Source organism: Myotis myotis, unplaced genomic scaffold (genome assembly GCF_014108235.1).
Source record: "Myotis myotis isolate mMyoMyo1 unplaced genomic scaffold, mMyoMyo1.p scaffold_m19_p_17, whole genome shotgun sequence".
NCBI lineage: Eukaryota > Metazoa > Chordata > Mammalia > Chiroptera > Vespertilionidae > Myotis > Myotis myotis.
This window is the reverse complement of record NW_023416321.1, coordinates 15,934,456-15,956,277: the sequence shown is the minus strand read 5'-3', so window position 1 is coordinate 15,956,277 and position 21,822 is coordinate 15,934,456. Positions and strand designations below refer to the sequence as shown.

At 48.6% G+C, this 21,822-nt stretch overlaps 1 protein-coding gene across 5 annotated transcripts in view; it reads right to left on the bottom strand.

The window, feature by feature from the left end:
* LOC118671537 overlaps positions 1-20,894 on the bottom strand; it is a 49,312-nt gene extending 28,418 nt beyond the window's left edge. For 2 of the 5 annotated variants that reach the window (XM_036339815.1, XM_036339818.1), the window contains exon 1: positions 19,057-20,894. The gene's annotated coding sequence lies outside the window, so the exon portion shown is untranslated. Of the gene's footprint in view, positions 1-8,220; positions 9,369-12,207; positions 12,301-14,069; positions 16,211-19,056 lie in introns of those variants that run through there. The other 3 variants (XR_004972775.1, XR_004972774.1, XR_004972772.1) reach the window with 3 other exon arrangements.
* Between the last annotated feature and the right edge of the window lie 928 nt (positions 20,895-21,822).

Here is a 21,822-nt window from a genome sequence, read left to right as displayed (position 1 = left end):
GGACTGAATGGAGAGCCCAGTAGCTGGGCTCCCTGCCTCGCTGGGCTGCGCCGTGCACCACCCGGCCGGCCTGCGGCCTGCGAGGCGGAGAAAACACAGCCTCGGGCTCCTGCCAGCTCAGGTTGGCTGGAAGCAGGGTGACCCGGTCCTTCTGAGCCGTTCCGTCTCAGTGGGAGGAGTGGCGATGTTTCTTTCCACCCCAGGTGCCTGGATGCTCAGCTGGGGAGTCCATTATCCCATCCACAGCCGTCCAAGGAGATGCTCTGCTTTTCCATTCCTCCTCAGTCTTTCCTGGCAGCCCCTGTCCCCCTTTCTTCCCGCCCCTGTCCCCCTTTCTTCCCGCCCCTGTCCCCCTTTCTTCCCGCCCCTGTCCCCCTTTCTTCCCGCCCCTGTCCCCCTTTCTTCCCGCCCCTGTCCCCCTTTCTTCCCGCCCCTGTCCCCCTTTCTTCCCGCCCCTGTCCGTCTGAATGTGGGGCTGAGAAAGCAGGAGGAGGGAGGGAGGGAGGGAGTGAATCCGGGGTCCATGAACAGAGGACAAGGACGGACAACACAGCTCTCCCTGCTACCCTTCCCCATTTAGGACCAAGAAGCAGGAGGCGTGAGAGGAGGAAGTCATTTCCTCACATCTCCTTTCTGCGTGTCGGCAGGGCAGCCTGCGTTGCAGGGCTGCAAGAGCAGAGCAGGTGTTCCCAATGGCCTGGGCCGGAGAGGGGGCCGCGTGTCACAGGCTGGGACTCCCATTTGAATGGGGGCCAGCCGCTGAGCAGCCCCCCGCTGAGGAATGTGGGGTGCCAGCTGGAGGGTGGGAGCATCCAAACCCTCCCCCCGAACTAACTGGCTTTGTGCTCTTTTAGACACATGGGGGAGGAGGGGAAGGGAAAAACCATTGTTTTTAATGGTCTTAGTTCAAAGGAATCTGTGATGTAACTATAAATAAATGAGAACGGGCTTTTAAATATTCAGAATACCAAACGTTACATATGTGTGGGAATGAGTACTAAGCACATGAAACCCAGCCAATGTGGTCATCTTGACCACACACCTATTTTAAATCTCCGCTGTGTCTCTTCTGTAGCCGGTTCCTTGTCTCCAGAAGCCACGTGTAAAAGCCCAGACATACATCACAGAGGAAGCAAATGAAGATTAATCGTATCTAGCATGTCGTGACTGTAAGTGGGCTCGATATCCTCATTTTAAAAATAATTACCAAGCGAAAGCCCAATGATAAACTGAGTCTGGAGACATAGTTAAAACAAAGTGACTAGCCCTGGCCAGTGTGGTTCAGGGGATTGGAGCATCGTCCCACACACCACAAGGTTACAGGTTCAATTCCTGGTCAGGGCACATACCTAGGCTGTGGTTTCAATACCCAGTCGGGGCCTGTATGTTGGAGCCCGTAGGGGAGGCAGCTGATCAATGTGTCTCTGTCACATTGATGTATGTCTCTCTCTCTCTCTCTCTCTCTCTCTCTCTCTCTCTCTCTCTCCATATCCTCGGGTGAGGATTTAAAAAAAAAAAAAAGAAGCCCTGCAGTCAGGGCTCAGTGGATAGAGCATCCGCCTGCGGATCGAAGGGTCCCAGGTTCAATTCTGGTTGGGGGCATGTGCCTTGGTTGCGGGCACGTCCCCAGTGGGGAGTGTGCAGGAGGCAGCTGATCGATGTTTCTAACTCTCTATCCCTCTCCCTTCCTCTCTGTAAAAAAAAAACAAAACAAAAAAAACCAATAAAATATATTTTTTAAAAAAGAAAAGAAAGAAAAAAAAGAAAAGAAATAGCCCAGCTGGTGTGGCTCAGTGGTTGGACATCAACCTATGAACCAGGAGGTCACGGTTGGATTCCTGGTCAGGGCACATGCCCAGGTTGCCGGCTTAATCCCCAGTGTGGGGTGTGCAGGAGGCAACTGATCAATGATTCTCTCTCATCATTGATGTTTCTATCTCTCTCTCCCTCTCCCTTCCTCTCTGAAATCAATAAAAGTATATTTAAAACAATAAAATTCTGTTCTTATAAAAGGCACTACAATTTTAAAAAAAAGAAAGAAATACAACAAAGTAACTCATGGCAGGTGAACATAAGGAATGGGAAAATGTAATTAATTAAAAAGAAGTATGACCTCTCATCTTAGTGTCAAAGTTAAAGCCAAGGCCAAGAGCATCAGATGAAACAGTTGCCCAGAGAACCACCTCTAAGGGCTCACAAATATGTCCCATAGACCTTGAGGCCTGGAAGATCATTTTTCTTTTTGTTCTCATTTTTGTATCCAGGACTTTAATGGGGGGGGGGGGGGGAGAACTATTGCAAGACTTAAAAACAGGTTGCTTCAAATTTTTAAAACTCCGTATTTCCAGGTTCTCTTGTAAAATCAGAAAAGGGCCTGAAGTTTTCTGTAGCATCGATCATCTAAGCGGTTCCCGTTGGCCAAATCCAGCCCTTCCCCCAGAGGAATCCACACCCACGAAATCTATGCCAAGACACATAACAATCAAACCCCGGAAAAGCAAAGACAGAGGGGAAATCTTGAAAGTGACACCTTAACTGCAATTTCTCACTGGAGGCCACAGAGGCCAAAGGAAAAGGCGTCGTCATTTTCATGAGCGAAAGAAACCCAGGCACGGCTCTCCATCCAGTGGAAATTCCATTCGGGAATGAAAGGAAAAGCCTTCCAGAGGAAGGAGAAGTGAGGGAACTTGTCACCAGCCCACCTTCCCTAAAGACATTGATTTTTAAAAATCCAAAAATAGGTAAAGATACACAAAACTGGGTTCTTTGGAAAGATTGAGAAAATGGACAAATCTCTATCAAGACTGACAGAGGGGGGAAAAAAGTGATTTAAATTTAAATCACCAATTAGCTATACCAGAAATTAAACCGGGTATCACTGCAGACGGCAGACATCAAAAGGATAAGAGAATATCACAAACAACTTCGCACGCATAAACTGGACAACTTGCGTGAAACGGACCAGTTCCTCAAGAGGCACAAGCTACCACGAAATCTAAAATAGATCATTTGAATAGCCCTGTGACTATTAAGGAAATTTAATTTGTACTTTTAAAACTCTGTAGAGGGAAATGCTTGATTCTAGATGATTTTGCTGGCGATGAGTACCAAATGTCTAAAGAAGAATGAAAACCAATTCTATGCAACCGCTTCCTGAAAAATATAAGAGGAAACACTCTCAGGTCTAAAAAAAAAAAAAAACGGCTGAGATGATTCATCAGTTTTCATTTTATGAAACCACGAAACTAAAACTTGATTAAGACATCACAAGAGAGGAAAATTATAGGCCTGTCTCGCTTGCAAACAGATGTAAAAAGTTTAAAGAACATATTAGCAGATCCAGGCCAGTGATGCAGAAGAATAACACGTCTTGTGCATTTGCATCCAGGGCTGCAGATCTGTGGTAACATTTGGTCATCGCAGCGCAGAATTCACCGTGGTAACGGAATAAAGAGTAAAAACATATGGTCCTCTGAACTGGTGCAGCGTGAACATTTGGTAAAATTCAATGCCTACTTCATGAGAACCTCTTACAAACTGGGAAACAGGAGAAACTAACCTGAGACAGGTTACCTATAAAGAACCTACACGAAGATCCTATTGAATGGTGAATGAAAGTCCCTCCCCCCCAGATCAGGAACGAGACAAATCTCCTTACAATTACCACTTCTACCCGATACTCCACTCACGGTCAGCGCGATAAAGCACTTAAAAAACACCTAAAGAGGCCATAGCTGGTTTGGCTCAGGGGATAGAGCTCCAACTGAAAGGTCCAGGGTTCGATTCCAGTCAAGGGCATGTACCTGGGTTGCAGGCTCCATCCCCAGTAAAGGACGTGCAGGAGACAACTGATCAATGATTCTCTCTCATCACTGATGTATCTCTCGCTCTTTCCTTCTCCCTTCCCCTCTACAATCAATAAAAATATATTTTTTAAAAGTAAAAATAAAAAAGATTAGGGGCCCAGCTAGAAGTGTGCTGAGAGGTGGAGAGCGGGAAGTTGAGGCTGTATACCCTGCCCTCTGCCCCTTTCAGCATGAAAGTAATTCATGTCTAGAGACTAAATGTGAGTTTTCAACACTCAAGAAGCAATTGCATCAGAAGACATAATTGTGAGCCTAAGAGCTTCTTTTTTCCTCCTTTTCTGGAATAGACTCTTGGAGACGTTGGTTGCACCTGGATTTCTGTTTCTCCGTTCCTATCGCACTCACTTCTGCCCTGGATAATGCTTTCTCCGTAGGAATCACAACGGAAGAACGGGCCCTGGGGCTTCCAGGGTCTGCTGTGTGAGGTCTCAGAAGATAAAGCCCCTTATGCGTTTTGCAGAACAGGGAGGTCTACAGCACATCACCTGCATCCGGGCATTTCTGGACCCAGCGAGGACGGTCTTTCCTTCTCCTTCACCTCACGCTTCCTTAGTCCACTGCTTAGGCCAGGAGCGGCCACTGTAACAGGAGAGCAGGCTAGAGACCAAACCTACCCCTTGCCATATTGTCTGCATGTCACATCCGCGTGGCCCTAAAACCCTAGGACGGTGCAGTCCCAGTGTCTAACCTGGTCCAAGACTCACACAGTGGGGTCTTGGTGTAGGGTGGCTCGTTAGGAGCCTGAGCAGATGGACACAGTACAGGGGACCAGAGGAGGAGGACAGACTGCCAGACCCGTAGAAGTGGGGGGTTCCCCTGCTCCTGCTCCAGAGGGAGACCCAGGGAGATATGACGCCTTCAGCACCATGGCCTCCAGGCATGTGTGGGAGGGAATGTCCTAACCTTCATCACCTAAGGAAGGAGAAAGGCCGTCATTCCCACGGGGTTCTGGGCTGTGATCGTGTTGAAGCATCCCACCTCTGTCGGCCAGTGTTATTATGCAGGTCACCACGCTCATCTACGACCCTGTGCTCCCGCACTCAAGTTCCTTTTGCCGAAGATCCTAACTCACTTCTACGAGGCTATGGAATCACAACACCCTGAACATGAAATATACAGCAGTGGGTGGAGCGAGTCATTGCAATGACAGTCCTTTTAATTTGACGGCCAAGATGTACGGGCCGGATGGGGATAATGGTTTCGGAAACAGCCAGATGCTGATGTTATCTCTGCAGGAAGGAAGACAGCGGCCCGTCTCCGGCAGTGGTAGGAGGCGTGAGTCAAGAACGGGTTTTTAATTTCTTGTCTTGGTCCATATCACTTAATGAATATTTATCGAGGTCTAGGTATATTATGACTAGGTTCGGGAGAATATTAACATAAACAAAACAAGAGCCCTCCCCTCAAGAAACACTCAATGTAGCTAGGAAGACAGACACGTAAACAAATAGCTAAAATGTCCTGTGAGAGGGTGTATGAGTGAAACACAGTCGGGAGCTGTGAATTCTGCTTGAGATCAGGGGCGTCTTCATTGTTTCTCTGAACATGGAGATGTTTGAACTGAGTCTTGTAAGCTGAGTGGAGGGAAGAGGACGTGCAAAGGAATGGTTAGAAAGAACAAGATGTGTCGCCCTGGCCAGGTGGCTTAATTGGTTAAGCATTGTCCTGTACACCAAAAGGTTTCGGGTTCGATCCCTGGTTGGAGTGTGTATGGGAGGCAAATGATCAATGTTTCTCTCTCTGTGTCTCTCTAAAAACCAATAAAAACATAACCTCAGGTAAGGAGTAAAAAGGAAAGAAAGACCAACATGTGTTTAGGGAACTCCAGGAATTAGATAAGGCCAGGCAAGAAGAATGTTTGAGAGAGAGAGTGAGAAAGAGGAGAGATGTTGCATGTGGTTCAGGGTGGCAGGAGTGAGACAGGGGGACAGATATGGAAGCTGGGAGGGTATGCATGGGTGAGTGGTATATGATGAGAATATTAATGAAGCCGGGAAATACAAAAGGAGAAGCAGGACTAGTGTGGGCCGAGGTGCAAGACAGGGAATCCATAGGTTGGACCCTGGAGGAAGATAAAATCCCTCTCCGTAGAGACGGTGGCCTTCTTATCCAGGCTAAGGGCCGATTCTCGGACTCCTTTGTCCCACCTGCCTTAGCTCTAGTCTGTTCTATTCAGAAATGACATCTTCCTATTTCTGACTTTACCTGCCTCTATGACAGATACTCCCTGAGTTCTGACTGTTTCTGATAACTTAACTCTGCAAGGGAAGAAACACTTCTCTCAGCAGGTGGACAGTCACTCAACCCTATTAGAAGTCCCTGTGTTGAGAAGCTCATGGCCTCACTGCTCCATCCACCACCTAATGTCATAGATTGAAAGCGTCACTTTTCCAGAATAGTATGAAAACACACACACAATGAGGCTTTAGAACCATCCATCCATCCATCCATCCATCCATCCATTTCAACAAATAGTTATTGGGTACCTACAAGAACTCTTTCTGCCAAAACCGGTTTGGCTCAGTGGATAGGGCGTTGGCCTGTGGACTGAAGGGTCCCGGGTTCGATTCCGGTCAAGGGCATGTACTGGGTTGCGGGCACATCCCCAGTGGGAGATGGGCAGGAGGCAGCTGATCGATGTTTCTCTCTCATCGATGTTTCTAACTCTCTGTCTCTCTCCCTTCCTCTCTGTGAAGAAACAATAAAATATATTTTAAAAAAAAAAAAAAGAACTCTTTCTGTAGGGGTTAAGAAGTACAAATTGGCAGTTACAAAATAGTCATGGGGATGTGAGTACAGCATGGGGAATATAGTCAAATAATACTGTAATAACTACGTATGGTGCCAGGTGGGTACTAGACTTCTCAGGTGGATCGCTTCATGAGTTATATAAACGCCTAACCATGATGCTATACACCAGAAACTAATGTAATATTGAATGCCAACTGTAACTGAACAAATTTTGAATTAAAAAAATATATAAATTAAAAACACACAAAACAAAGTGAGGCCGTCAACAAGGAGAGAGCTATGAGTACACCGGCATCAAGGATATTTCATGGTATTTCATGACTATAACTAATAACTGCAATAATGAAAGTGAAATATGACCTTCATCAAACCTGCTCCATGTACACTAATTCTTCTCTACAGCCCAGGGAGGTGACGGTTAGGGCTGTTGAGTAACTTCTCCGTGTTACCCTCCCCGTGGGTGGCCCGTCCAGACCTGGAGCCCAGGCCTGCGAGTTTAAATGCTGCATTTGCAAATGTTTTTAATGACCAAGTTTGTTAACTGCAGAGTCTCTTTCAACAGTGCATTCCTGTTTTCTGAGAGAAGGCAGATGCCTTCCTGGGACTCTTGCTTGTCTTCCATCATCAACTTAGTTTCCCATGCAATAACACACGCAAGGAGACTTAACTCTGAACCTAGCAAGCGGTGGGCAGCAAATGAACGAGAGTGGAGAGGGCTTGGCATGAGTGGGGGCGTATGGAACGTAACATGATGAGCTGACTCTGTTTTTGTGGAATCAGCAGGACGCTGAGGGTCTTGACTGCCAGGAGGTAACTGTGTCTATACGTCAAATAAGAAAGCAAGGCCACACCATGAGTGGCCTAAGTCAACTGAGGAGGAATCGAAGGTTCTGAGCTTTTCTTTTTCTTAAAATCAGCATAATTCTTCATCAAAAAAATTTTATTTTAAATACAGTTGACACTCAAGATTATTTTGTATGAGTGTTGGGGGTACAGTACAGTGGTGAGACGCTCATACACTTCATGATGGTCCTCTGCAGCTCTGAGCTTTTCTATTCCGCTTCTGTTTAGACCTCCTGTCCCTCCTCCGTTCCAGCAGAGAAGGTCCCAGCCTGAGAGGTGAGACCAGGACCCACCGGGAAACCACTCAGACCACATATTTGCTTTCAGAGTTGGTTGACGACGTCAGCCCAGGCCTCAGGAACAGTTGGTTGCGAAAGAAGAAGGCTCACCCAGCCAGCACCTGAAGGCACTGAGATCCCACTCATCCAGCCAGCCCCGGACACCCTTCTGTTATAAATGCAATCTAGGACATGTTGAAATTACGTTTTCTTTTTTCCTCTTCAGGGTTTTTAAAACGTGACTTTACCCAGATACAGATTTTAAAGGAATGAAGAGGAGCCCAAAATTTACCATGTTGCTTAACCCCACCCAGCTTCTGTGTTTTCCCGGTTTTAGTTGGGGATAATAATTGCACCCTCTTAAAAAAAATTTTTTTTTTAATATATTTTATTGATTTTTTACAGAGAGGAAGAGAGAGAGATAGAGAGTTAGAAACATCGATGAGAGAGAAACATCGATCAGCTGCCTCCTGCACATCTCCCACTGGGGATGTGCCCGCAACCCAGGTACATGCCCTTGACCGGAATCGAACCTGGGACCTTTCAGTCCGCAGGCCGACGCTCTATCCACTGAGCCAAACCGGTTTCGGCCTCTTAAAAAATTTTTGAGGATTTGATGAGAAAATCTACATAGGCACTTAGGATAGGGCCTGGAACACAGCAAAAACTTGACCAATGATGAACTATTATGGAGGTCTCTTTTTAAAAATCTTCATCATCAATTAGTCGTGATTCTTTGACCCGTATCCTTCACCCTCTTTAAAACATCCTATTGGCTTGATTTCATTTTCAGACCTTTTTCTCTCTCTTTAAGGGTGTTTGAGTGTAAAACATGGTTAGAAACAACTAGGATTTCCTCTGTACAAGTACCACGTCCTAATAGACTGACCAAGCTGCCCTGGTGTTAGGAGGGTGAGTCAGGATGGCGAGCAACGAGCCTGGGAGTCCTGGCATGAGGTCTGTCCCCAGGTGACTGCCCCTGTGATTCTCCAGGAGATTCTAAGGCACCACAACCTAAAGGAGGGAGGGGCAGTGTTTGCTCTGCTAAGGAAGAGCAGCCAGAAGAAAACACCCTAAGCTGTCTCGCTGCGGGAGGAGCAGCAGGCAAGCTCTACAGACAGCAGGGCCAACGAAAGCAAAGCCCGCGTGCTGCATCCTTGGCAATCGCTGGAGAACCTGCCCTGGAGCTTCATGGCTGGCAGACCAGCCCACGAATGTCTGTGCAAGGTCCTTGGAGAATGGCTGCTGGGAGATCCATGACGTGGGGACTCCACAGCTTCCCAGGGAAGCTCAGGGATTTGCAATACTTGAAGCATGTGACCCCTGGGAGAGCAGATAACAGTAACACAAGGCTGAGTGGGTGCACACCATGGGCTAGAGGAGGGGCACGATCCCACTGGCCTTTTAGAGGAATTTCAGGTAGATGTCAAGCTCCTCCTTGTATCACTCCTTTTGTAGTTTTTCTCTTTTGGCCAAGTTTTCCAACGTCTGTGATTCCTGCGAATGTTTGAAGGCTGGCGGAGAATGGAATGATCTGGTTCTCTGGAATGTGCTGGATTGGGAAAGGGCTCCACGTAGAGACTGGAGATGTAGAGAGATAGCTCGGAACGTGGCTGTGCTTTTTTATGTCCTGGGATGGGGAAGAAGAAGATGAATAGCAAATGCTACCTTTTATTGAGAGCTTACGATCTGTGAGGTGGTGCACCACGTGCTTTGAATGCAGGATCTCATTTAATCCTCACGACAAGTTAGAGACAGGGGCTATGATTATTTCTATTTCCTGGACGTGGAAACCAAAACTTGAAGAGGTTACATCACTTGCTCATGGGCACACAGCTGGTTCACAGAACTGAGTCCTCAACAAGACCCTCTGATGCTGGAGGCTGTACTCTGAACCACCAGGCTAACAAAGTTGTGACTTTTAACGTGACTTAGAGAAATATTGGAGCAAGCACATTTCTTCAAGAGCAGCACCTATATCTTTGATGAATGTCCTTGACTCTGCCTCATCTTCTGTTAGGACAGGGCTGGCATCTCATTGAATTTAGTGCCCCTGCCCCTGGGAGTTTGTCCAGCTGATAACCAATCAATGTTTGTCAGCTGACCTGACTGATGAGTTGTGTGTGACAGATTCTGAAAGCTAGACTTACCGATTAAGAGATGTTGCCACCTGGCCTGTCTACAAGAGCCACAAAGGGAAAACAAGTCTTACTGATGGTCCCAAAGCCCACGAAGAAGCCAGAGACAGGCCGAGCCAGTTTGGTTCAGAAGATAGAGCATCAGCCCTTGGACTGAAGAGTCCCAGGTTCAGTTCTGGTCAAGGGCATGTACCTCGGTTGCAGGCTTGATCCCCAGCCCTGGTCTAGGTGCGTGTCGGGGGAGAAGGGGCAAACCAGTCAATGTGTCTCTCTCACATCGATGTTTCTCTCTCTCTCTCTCTCTCTCTGTCTCTCCCCCTCCTTTCCACTCTCTCTAAAAAAATCAATGGAAAAATGTCGTCAGGTGAGGATTAACAAAAAAAGAAGCCAGAGAGAATCACCCATCATGGCACCATCACCATTGCCCAGCAATTTTATTCCTTACTAGAGGCCCAGTGCATGGATTTGTGCACTGGTGGGATCCCTTGGCCTGGCCTGTGGGGATCAGGTGGAAACTGGCTCTCCAACATCCCCCGAGGGGTCCTGGATTGCAAGAGGGTGGTTCTCAGGTGATGCACCCCAGAATCAGGCTCCCTCCTCTCTGGCTCCAGGTGTGCCACCCGAGAACCACAGCTGCCAAGTCACTGCAGCTTGGCAGCTCCTACGTAGAGCGTCTTCCCCCTGGTGGTCAGTGCACGTCATAGCTACCAGTCAGTCAGCGGGTCGGCCAGTCGCTCAAGCTTTTATCTATATCAGCGGTTCCCAACCTGTGGGTCGCGACCCCTTTGGGGGTCACCTAAGACCATCGGAAAACACATATATAATTACATATTGTTTTTGTGATTAATCACTATGCTTTAATTATGTTCAATTTGTAACAATGAAAATACATCCTGCATATCAGATGTTTACATTATGATTCATAACAGTAGCAAAATTACAGTTATGAAGTAGCAACGAAAATAATTTTATGGTTGGGGGTCACCACAACATGAGGAACTGTATTAAAGCGTCGCAGCATTAGGAAGGTTGAGAACCACTGATCTATATAGATAAGTCAATACATTTTTCTGAGACAACTCAGGGAACTTCTCGAGTTTTAAATCTAACACACGCAGTAACATTCAACCACTTATTGCCATCACATAGGGTCATTGCTACAAGGTCATTGGCCCCCCAAAGACTTCAAACTAAGTGTGTACCCCCTCCTAACTCCTATGATTATGAAACACTACCAGGGGTGGTATAGAAACTTCAGTTCTGGTGCAAAGCTGCCCACTCTTTGAGGCCAATGAAAGGATTGAAGGGAGTATTCCTGGGAGAGAGATAAGGATTTTTTTCATTATCCATAATAAAATTACTGCCTCCGGGTTATGGCTTTGGTTTAGAGAGGGATGAAGAATGAGCAGTTTTTAGGAATATCCCAGTAATCGAGTTGTCTTTCAATTTGTCTTTCAAGAGACTGAAGGTGAAAAAAAAAAGGGACTGAAGGTGGCTGAAGGTCACCCAAGGGACTGGGAATGGGAGGGTCCCCTGATGCCAGAGATGGAACAGCTGGAGAGGTCCCAGGGCGGCCCTGGGCGGAGATGCCTGTGTGCTTCGGGAGGGATGGAACGGGCCCCCCAGAGGCAGGCGAGGGTACTACTTACTCTACTCTCTGTGCCGCCATCTCAGGTTTGGGAAACTGCCAGGAGACTTGGCTTTTGTCAACCATTAGAATGCCCTGGAGACCACAAAATCCCAACGAACTCTAACACTAACTCTGCAAACTCCCAAATGGCTCAGCACAGCAGGAGGCCGGGGTTACTGCCTACACACCCAACCCTATGCCGGGAAGAGATGAGAATTTTATTCAGCACTGCCAAGTGGTATTCCGGGGATATTGTTCCAGTGACGTTCATGGGGACCCTCTCTGGGAAAAGGTCATGTATATTCAAGTAAGTTTGAAAAATATGAGGTTTGTTTTCTACAGGATTCCTCTGGGCTTCTCATCTGCTATCCCGAATTGTGTATCTCCAAGAAGAAGACTGTGTGTATATTTTAATAGTCAGGTTCTAGCCTGGCTGGCGTGGCTCAGTGGCTGAGCATTGACCTATGAACCAGGAGGTCACAGTTCAATTCCTGGTCAGGGCACATGCCTGGGTTGCAGGCTCGATCCCCAGTGGGGTCATGCAGGAGGTAGCTGATCAATAATTCTCTCTCATTGATGTTTCTTTCTCTCTCTCCTTCTCTCCCTCTCTCCCCCCCCCCTTCCTCTCTGAAATCAATAAAAATATATTTTTTAAAAAAAGTCAGGTTCTAATGTAAAAGATAGGTGATGCTTCCACTTACTTTTGGGTTAGACCAGGAGCACAACATCAGTGACACGCTGCTTAAAACTGCAGGAACACAGGCATGGATTTGTGTACGTATGCGAATGTGCATCTTTAAAAAAAAAAAGTACCAGGAAACGATGAGTGATGGTGGAGGTGGCGGGCTGGGGAGGGAGAGATTTAGGAAAGTCAGCACCCCCGATGGCAGGTCTCGGCCCATGATTCTGATTCTGAACCCCTGGGTGACCTTCCCAGGGTCAGTCACTCCACATAGCTGGTTCTGCTTCCCATAGCCAACGTAGAAATTTAAAAAGTAAAGGCATCTCGAATTTTCTTACAAAATATTACAAGGCTTCAACAAGCCCACGCCGCCAAATGTTTTGAGCTTGTGGTCAAGGACACGGCCTAATGACAGGGTAGGGTCTTGACCACCAGCAGGATTAACGGAGGGGTTTGCGAGCAGGCACAGAGTCTGTCCCGCCAGCACTGTGGGTAGCTGAGATCCTGGGGTCAGGGTGAGTCATGCCCTGCGTGCATAAACACCCAGGCATGCTGTGCCCTTGGGCCTCAGTGGCTCACATCCCTGGAGACTTGAAAAGAAAAGAAAACCTAGGTCCTAGAACAATGAGGCGGTGACCTCTTTTCCGTTGCAGACAGAAAACAAGACAAATTGGCAGTGCAATCCTCCTTTTCTATTAACCCCGCCCGGGGTGTCCTATTCATGTGGGGGTGGAAGGGGGGTAATGAGATTGCCCAAGTGGCTATTGGCTCCGATCATGCTAGCGCCTACCAAAGAGACAGAACTTCCAAGAAAGGACACAAGGAAAAAGTGATCTTTGTGACGGCAAGCTTGTGAACTTTGTCCAAATGTTATGCTTCCCCTTTGGCATTGCTGAGTCACTGGGTTGTCTTGAAATCTGGGTTTCAAAGCCTGTGAGGTGAGGCCTGCAGCAAGGAAGCCTCTTTTGAGTAGTGCAGGGGCGCCACCTGGAGTTCTGTGTGAGTACTGCAGCCCGCACTTGGCTGATTCGCAGTTCTGAGGTGGCCTGAACGGGGCTGGTTCCCTTTTGCAACAACAAAACCTCCCAGCCAGCCCAGCAAATCAAAAAACAGTTATTTCAGTAGTTCCTACGGTACAATATCAATTAGGGTTCTCCAGAGAAACAGAACCAACAGGGTATATGTGCACACCATTAAGAGATTTATTTTAAGGTATTGCCTCATGTGGCTGTAGGTTCTGACAAGTTCAAAATCTATAGGCTGCACATTCTGGCAGAAGTTGGTGTTACTGTCTTGAGGCCAAATTTCTCCACCTCCAGGAAACCTCAGTGTTTGTCCGTAAGGCCTCGAACTGATTGGATGAGGCACACCATCCAGTCACCTGACTGTGCCCCATCGAATTCCTATGTTGAAGTCCAAACCCCCTACATCACAACATTGACTGTATCTATACTAATAAAAGGGTAATATGCTAATTAGACCAGACGTCTTCCAGACATCCTTCCGGACAAGGCCACAGTGGTGGGGGCCGAGGCGGTTAGGGATGATCAGGCTGGCAGGGTAAGGCAGTTAGGGGCAACCAGGCCAGCAGGGGAGGGCAGTTAGGGGCGATCAGAAAGGCAGGGGTGCATTTAGGGGCAATCAGGCAGGCAGGGAGGTGAGCAGTTAGGAGCCAGCGATCCCAGATTGGAGAGGGTCCACTGGGCCTCTAGTTTGGAGATAAGACCTTTAAAAAGGTGATTAAGTTAAAATGAGGTCATTAAGGTGAGTCTTCATTTAATATGACTGGTGTCCTTATAAAAATAGGGGCACACAGAGAGAACAGACGATGCGAAGAGACCTGCAGGTCAAGGAAACAGGCCTCAGGATAAATTCACCCACCTGTACCTTGATCTTGGGTTTCTAGACTTCAGAATTGTGAGCAAATAAATTTACGTGAAGTTGTTCCAGGGTTCCAGGGCAGGAGGAATAGGGAAACTGAGACAGGAAAGTTAAAACAAGGCCAAACAGTGTGGGCAACTTGCAGCCAGCTTGTAACTAGCAAGCCATTTTCTTCCCCAGCCAAGGACAGGAGAACAAGTGGTTAAAAACCTCCCTAAGGAGAGGATGCAGAAAGGGAGGGGGAAGGAGGAAAGGGGAAAAGGGCCATTTTACTCCCTAAGCAGAGAAGCCAGCGGTCTCAAGCCTTGGCAAGCTAACGTTGCCAGGTGCTCCTCATGAATTCTGGGAAGGCCACAACAAAGTAAAAGGGGCCGTGAGAATGAGCCTGCACCAAAACATTCAGCAGAGGAATCTTGAGACCTATCGGCAGGAAGGTATATAGCCTTAGGCCTCCCCCCAACCTGCTCTTCAGATCAGCGGAGAGCTGTCTGTGCTTTGTAAGCCTGATGTGTAGGTTTGCTTGCTTTGCTTTTTCAATAAAGGTGCATGCTTCCATTGCTTTAATAAATTGGCTTTTCACACCACAGGCAAGGTCTCTCGTATAAACTCATTTATATGAGAAGACAAGGGTCGAGGTTGGGAACAGCCCTCTCCCACTGACTGGGGTGGGGGGCCTGTCGGGGAACACCTGTCTGATGTTGGCGAGAGGTGCCTACAACAGCCTCCCAGCCAGTGGTACTTTGCCATGGCAGCCCAGCAAACCAATAAACCAGGTATTTCAGTATCTCTTCCACCTTAACTGGCCATCGTTTACTTTCACATGTGTAGAACTGTTACATAGTCGATGAGAATTTCAATGATTTGAGGTTTAAAATTCTCTTAGGTTGCCAAGAGGATGCCATTTAATGTCATTTACTAGGTTTGAGTTCGCATGTGTACAAAGGCGCATTCTCATGCAAGCCGCCACCTTCCCGGCTTTTTGCACTCCCAGGAGTAACAAATATATTGAAATTATTATAATACACCCCCACACACAGGTGTAATGGAAATGAAAGTGTCCTGAAACAATGCTTTCTTGTGCGGAGGGCTGGCCGGGGCGGCCATGGGAAAGCGTGTGCTTCTGGTGACCAAGCCTGTAATTTGAGCAGACGCCACGTGTCAACAGTACTTGGATCAGGTCGGTATGGCTCCCGGGGCTTCCCTTTTGCGTCAGTTACTAAGACACGTCCGTCTCAGACCGTTCAGGTTGCCATAACAGAATACCGCCGACGGGTGGCTTATGAACAACAGGAATGTATTTCGCACAGTGCTAGAGGCTGGGACAGCCAAGGCTGGGCACCAGCTTCCGGTGAGGGCCCTCCTCCAAGTTCATAGATGGTCATCTTTCTTTTTAAATCCAATATGTGGCATTGGGATGGTTCCCCACTCGTCTAGATGTGAGGCGCGTTCAGGGCCGCTTCCTTCGAAGGAGCATCCTCCTGCGAGCCTGGCTCTTCCTCCCGTTGGCTGACAGAACAGTGGAGCCACCGACACATAAAACTGCCCTTTGTGCGCGGCTGGAGACGGTGGTGATTTTACGGCATCCTGGGCATCTACACCCTGAAGGAGGAATCGGGGCTCTGCGCCAGGCGCTTCTTCTCCTGTTTCCTCTTCTCCTCTTCTGGATGGAGGCGAGCCTTAGCGAGAGGCATATTGTCCTGGGGAGGGCGTCACTGCCGGACAGGCTCGTCGGTGGTCGTCTCGCTGTGGGTGCTCACATAGCAGAAGGGGTGAGGGGCTCTCTGGGATCGCTCTCCTAAGGGCACGAATCCCATTCATGAGGGCTCCACCTTCATCACCTAACCACCTCAGGAAGACCCGCCTACCAATACCAACATGTCAGGCATTAGGATTTAACAAATGAGTGAGAGGTGGGGGGTCTCAAATATTCAATCTATAGCAAGTACGGAATAAGCCATCTGACTTAAATAAAATAGAAAGGATACATATGATAAATGTCACCATTAATATTTACTTGAAATGTTTTAAAGAAAGAATAAAACTTAAAAAAGCAATGGTGCCCTAGCTGGCTTGGCTCAGTGGATAGAGCGCTGGCCTGCGGACTGAAGGGTCTCAGGTTTGATTCCGGTCAAGGGCATATGCCTGGGCTGTGGCCTCCATCCCCAGTGGGGGGCGTGCAGGAGGCTGCCAATCCATGATTCTCTCTCATCATTGATGTTTCTGTCTCTCTCTCCCTTTCCCTTCCTCTCTGAAATCAATAAAAGTTAAAAAATAAAATAAAAAAATAAAGCAATGGTGCATTTGTGGGCTGCAGTGATTAGCATAACCCTGGACGGCCTGAGCCAAGGGCTCAGATAGACCATCAGAGGCTCAGGGAACGACATATGTGTCTTTCTCTTCTTTGGAAACTGAGGATTCCACACACCTTTGCCCTCAAATCCCTTTACCAGTCCTATTTCTGACTTTCCTCTCTTTGTCAGATTTTGTTTAAAATTTTTCTTGACACATCCTCTCTCCTTTTATACTTGAGCAATAAATGTGTGCAGAAGCGATTCTAATCAACAAGCTTGTCACTGGCTGTATAAACCTCAAAGTAACAGAAGAATGAATAATCCATTTAAAAAGTGCTGTGCTTGTCACCGATCACCTGAGATGGATACGCCCTGTAGAGGGCAGTATTTCTCGTTGCCTAGAAGTTTAGAATATTTCAAAGACACAAAAATAAGGCCGCGTAGCCACACCCCAGGAGGGCAGAAATGAAGAAAGCCTTCTGGGCCAGTAATGGTCACAGACGTCCACCGGAAAGGAGACATCACTGATGATACGCTTGATTATTGTATGGATGGAAAGGGGGCCACATGCTGACCTGACAAGCTCAGGGAGGCCTGCATGGCGGTCTTGCAAACTCAAGGACCTAAAGTAGCCACAAGGATGGTCTGAAATTAAAACTTTTAACTAAAAGCAGTTATGGTGGGTAGTCACATCCTAGGCCGGTATCTTCCCTGACAAAGGCCAATCTTTACTTTAACTGAGCCTATTGCATATCATGGAAATGTCAGGGTATATTAGCATAACCAATGGACACAGACACTGGAGTGGTGGGGGCTTGCCCTCAGGGGTGGGAGTGGCAGGGGAGTTAATGGGGGGGGGGGGACGTATGTAATACTTTAAACAATAATAATAAAAAAAGAAATGTCAGGGTAACTTGTAACTTCCCTTTTCCCTTTTTCTGGACCCCTCAGGGCACAACCAAAAGCCCTGGGCACCAGGATGGAGACCACAAATTCCTTCATTGTTATTGTTATCATATTAATTGCTGACTGCTAACTATCCTGTACCCACCTCAGTAAAAGAAGTATGTGTCTATCATTTTACTTTTTATCCCATCCCAGAGGTCCCTCCCTTTGCTTTCTCCCGCCTCCCTAATCCATCACCAATGGATTTCACGTAACCCACTTACGTCTCCTCCTTTGATTGTAATGTATAAAACAAGGTGAAACACTGCCATACTCTGGGGCAGCGGTCGCCAACCTTCCGGACCTCACAGGCCACCAGGGCAACCCCTGCTCTGGGGCATTATCCTGACCCATTGCGATTCTGCCTCCCAGCAACTGTCGACATGCCTGGGTTGTGAGCTCGATCCCCAGTAGGGGGCAGCCGATCAATGATTCTCTCTCTCATTGATGTTTCTCTCTCTCTCCCTCTCCCTCCCTCTCTGAAATCAATAACAATATTTTTTTAAGAATTTATGGTCCACACCTCTCCCTGCTCCTCCTCCCCAAACCAGGAAACGCAATGTCCCATGACAGCGACCCAGAAATAAAAAGTAGTTACGTTTAGTACAAGAAACATACAAAGAGGTCCCTTACGAATTTAACATTTTTAGAGCGGCATCAGAAAAGAGGGCGTGATGGTTTCCTTTTTTGCTGTGTGTGAGTGTTAAGACCTCTCCAGGCCTTTACAAGCCCCCAGTCCACACATTCTCATTTACAGAGGAGATATAGCATCTGCTCGTTTTTGGAAGAGTGATACATAGAGCAAGAATTCCACGAGGGACAGTGCGCTCAGCGGGCACAAATCTGTCTCTTGCTTCAACAGTGTTTGGACGGAACACACCCAGGAAGGCCCCAGCTTCCAGCCTCCGGCCACTCTCCTGTCTTATCCAGTCACCACCTTCAGAACCACCTCAGGGACCAGCCAACACACCAGTTGTTGTTGTTTTTCTACCTTAACTCCTTATCGCCGGACAACCATGAGCTCCAAATTCGTCAGATCATTCCACCCACCGCGGTGGAGGCTGCGGTCAACCGCCTGGCCGGCCTGCCTCTGGGGCTCCCACACCTACCTCTCGGCTTCTATTTCGACCTGGACGATGGAAGTGGCTCTGGAGGGCGTGGGCCACTTTTCCCGCAAGTTGGCAGAGAAGAAGCGCGAGGGCGCTGAGCGTCTTAAAGTTGCAAACCCAGCGTGGGGGCCGCGTTCTCTTCCAGGACGTGCTGAAGCCTCCCAAGATGAGGGGGCAAAACTCAGGGCCATGGAGGCCGCCCTGGCCTTGGAGAGGAACCGGACCCAGGCCCTCTTGGAGCTGCAGGCCCTGGGTTCTACCCGCGCAGACCCTCAGCTGCGTGACTTCCTGCAGAACCACTTCCAGGGTGAGGAGGTGAAACGCATCAAGAAGATGGGCGACACCTGACTCCCCTTGCAGGCTGCCGACCCCCAGGCTAGGCTGGGCGCATATCTCTTCCAAAGGCTCCCCCTCAAGCACGACTAGGAGCCTGTGGAGTCCAGAGGCTTTGAGGGACCCCTCTGCCTCCCCCTGGTGTCTGGCTTTTACCGGAGCCTCTCCCCAAAGAACTACTAGCCGTTCTTTTAACCACCCTGAAGCCCTCTCCCATGCATTGGACCAAATGAAACAATAAAGCTTTTTGCAGAAAAAAATAATAAAATTCCACGAGGTTTCGTGGAGACAGAATATTCCAATACTCACGGTGGAAGCCAGCTGCTCCGGTAACACTTGGCTGGTTCTCTACCACGTGGTTTATGGGGAAGGTGATCTTGTTGTTGTTGTTGTCATAACTACAAGCTGCGCTGCCATTTCCTGGGGGTCAGGTCATTATCATGACCAAAGCTTCCTGAGGTGAGGCCGGCGGGTCCTCGGCGACTGAAGGACCTATTGGGTCAGTCTCTCCTCTCTGTTCTCCAGCCACAGAGCTGTTTTCACGGTCTCATGGCAACACGCATGGTCCTCGTGTTGAGGCTGGGCTCTCCTGGTGCTGGGAGACCAACAGAAGACTCCCGTACCTGCTTGTTGATGAGCAGTTTCCCGAGACTGTTCCTGGGGGCCCTGGCTCCTGGAGTCCAGGTAGACGGTCACTACATGAGTATTCCTCGGCCAGTGAAGTTTTGAAACGTTGATTGAAGCCACATTAATTTGTCACAAAAATGTTCCTTTACTTCAGTCAGATGTCTCAGACCCTTCCGAAGTTCATGTGCCTCGCGAGTCTCCTAGAAGGCAGATATGACCCAGAGCATGTCACTCGCTGTTTTGAGTAAAAACGTCTTTTTTTTTCTTTTTTCTTTTTGGCCAAGTATCTGGAGGGGCCGGTGTCCCGAGAAACGTTCGTGGGGGCATGCTGAGTGACTTCAACCTGTGCCTTGGTCAAGCCGTCCTGGTGGCTCTCTATTCCAGAAAAAACCCTGCCAACTGGGGTTTTCAGATAAAATTTGGTGAAGCAGTTAATGGACCCCGTCCAAGGACCCACAAATCAGGGTCGGCCTGGAATGGCTCCTTTGCCTGTGCCCTTGCTCAACCTTCGGTCACAGTACATAGATGGGGGTTTCAGATCCTGGTTCTCCCTCTTCCTCTCTCTCAACCTCTCTTTACCAGAGTCACAGAAATAGTTCTGAGCGTGTTCAGACACCAATAAACAAACAAATAAATAAATCCCCCAAACATAAACAAATGCCTTGCCCATCGATGACGGTGGCAGCTCAGCACTTTAGGAAAGGCCCTCATCCCAGTCCCCTTTCCAAAGGGGCTACCACGAGCAACTACTCCGTGGTAGAAAGATGTGCTTCCAAATAAACAAGCTCTGAACTTTGGAAACGGTCCCGTCCCGTCGTTGAATCTGAATGCATTTCAAGCTGTCCGCTCCCGGGAGACCAGGATTAAATTCTGGGGAGCAAGACTGTTTCCTGCCCAGCTTCCCTGGTGGCGGGGACTGGCGCCTCACTGTAAACAAACAAGGAGCCTGGATCTGCGCGTCGGTTTCCGCCTGTGACCAGGAGATGGCGCGTTCGGGAAAGGTATGCCCGCATCTCGGTGGGCACACCAGGCCTTTCTGCTTTTCACACGAGGTCAAAGGTCCAGGGCAGGACTAGAAGACCCAGTATTGTCCAAGACCACAATTCAAAACCGGAAGATGCATACAGTTCTAGGGTGTGTTTCTTTGGGAGGAGTTGGGGGGATTGCAAAAAGGTCTTTTCATTCCTTTTTCCAGCCACGGCTTCATGGTTCCAGTTCCTTGACCTTTCTCGCTGCCCTAGAGGAAGAGAAACTTCCTGACTCGTACAATTGGACCATCTGACCGTTCTTGTTCTCACAGGATTTAAGATTGGGAAGGAGTGCTGAGGACACTTGGTCCAGGCTCTCCCAGCGCAGGAATTGATCTCATTAGTAAAGACGCCATCTATTCTGAAAATCTCACTAAGGTCAATAGTTCATTCATTCACTCAGCTGTCAGTTCCTTCTAGACCAGTGGTTCTCAACCTTGGCTGCACGTTAGAATCACCTGGGAATCTTTTTAAGCTCCTCGTTCCGGAGGATGAGGCCCAGAAATCAGGATTTTAAAAAGATTCCCAGGTGATTCTAATGTGCAGCCAAGGTTGAGAACCACTGTTCTAGACCTACAGGCGCGGTGGTTGGTCTAGGTCAGTGATTGGCAAACTGCGGCTCGCGAGCCACATGAGGTTCTTTGACCCCTTGAGTGTGGCTCTTCCACAAAATACCGACTTCTGCACATGGGCCACGAAGTTTCCATTGCACTGTACATGCGCCCCCGCACGTGGTATTTTGTGGAGAGCCACACCCAAGGGGCCAAAGAGCCGCATGTGGTTCCCGAGCCGCAGTTTGCCGACCACTGGTCTAGGTGGGTTACTGCCCTGACTGCTGCCCTCACACGGCTTACGGAGTCCTTCATTCATTCACAATTCACTCATTACACGGATATTCAGTTATTTAATTGGTTGGCTTCAATGAATGAAACGGGTCCTGTGCCTCACCTTACTAAACCCTGCAACCAACCCCTGACACCGGTACTGCCACCCTCTGCCATGGCAGGTAAGGAAGCAGACACTCCGAAAGAGTAAGTCCCGTATCCAAGGAAACACAGCTCATAAGTGGTGGTGGTCGTGGCAGGGGCCTGACTCCGAGGCCAAGCCCTGAACTGTTCCCTTCCTTCTCGGTCTTCCCGAGGGCCCGTGGACGGCCCGTGGGGATCCCGTCTTCTCACGCTGCCACCTGAGCGCTCTCCTGTGAACCTTGATGGACACGTCCGCCTCTCAGGGCACCTGGATGGGTCTTGCACTTTTCACTCCTCTGTCTCAAAGCTGCTCCTGCCCTGGCCAGTGTGCTCAGTGGTTAGAGCGTTGGTCTGCCCACCAAAGAGGCTTGGGTTTGATTCCTGAACAAGGGCAGGGTACCTGGGTTGCTCCCTGCCCCCCGTCCGGGCACATGGGGGAGGAAACCAGTCGA